The sequence below is a fragment of the Rhincodon typus genome, chromosome 48 (assembly GCF_021869965.1).
Source record: "Rhincodon typus isolate 14 chromosome 48, sRhiTyp1.1, whole genome shotgun sequence".
Taxonomy (NCBI): Eukaryota; Metazoa; Chordata; class Chondrichthyes; order Orectolobiformes; family Rhincodontidae; genus Rhincodon; species Rhincodon typus.
This window is the reverse complement of record NC_063379.1, coordinates 4912325-4912772: the sequence shown is the minus strand read 5'-3', so window position 1 is coordinate 4912772 and position 448 is coordinate 4912325. Positions and strand designations below refer to the sequence as shown.

General features: G+C 54.2%; 1 protein-coding gene across 1 annotated transcript in view; it reads right to left on the bottom strand.

Moving 5' to 3' along the window:
* LOC109926114 (potassium inwardly rectifying channel subfamily J member 10) overlaps nt 1-448 on the bottom strand; it is a 5905-nt gene that overhangs the window by 1218 nt on the left and 4239 nt on the right. The window lies entirely within an intron of this gene.

Here is a 448-nt window from a genome sequence, read left to right as displayed (position 1 = left end):
TATCTAACCCCGTGCTGTCCCTGTCCTGGGAGTGTTTGATGGGAACAGTGTAGAGGGAGCTTTACTGTGTATCTGACCCCGTGCTGTCCCTGTCCTGGGTGTGTTTGATGGGGGGACAGTGTAGAGGGAGCTGTACTCTGTATTTAACCCCGTGCTGTCCCTGCCCTGGGAGTGTTTGATGGGGGACAGTGTAGAGGGAGCTTTACTCTGTATCTAACCCTGTGCTGTCCCTGTCCTGGGAGTGTTTGATGGGGGACAGTGTAGAGGGAGTTTTACTCTGTATCTAACCCCATGCTGTCCCTGGCCTGGGATTGTTTGATGGGGGGGGACAGTGTAGAGGAAGCTTTACTCTGTATCTAACCCCGTGCTGTCCCTGTCCTGGGTGTGTTTGATGGTGGGGACAGTGGAGAGGGAGCTTTACTCTGTATCTAACCCCGTGCTGTCCCTG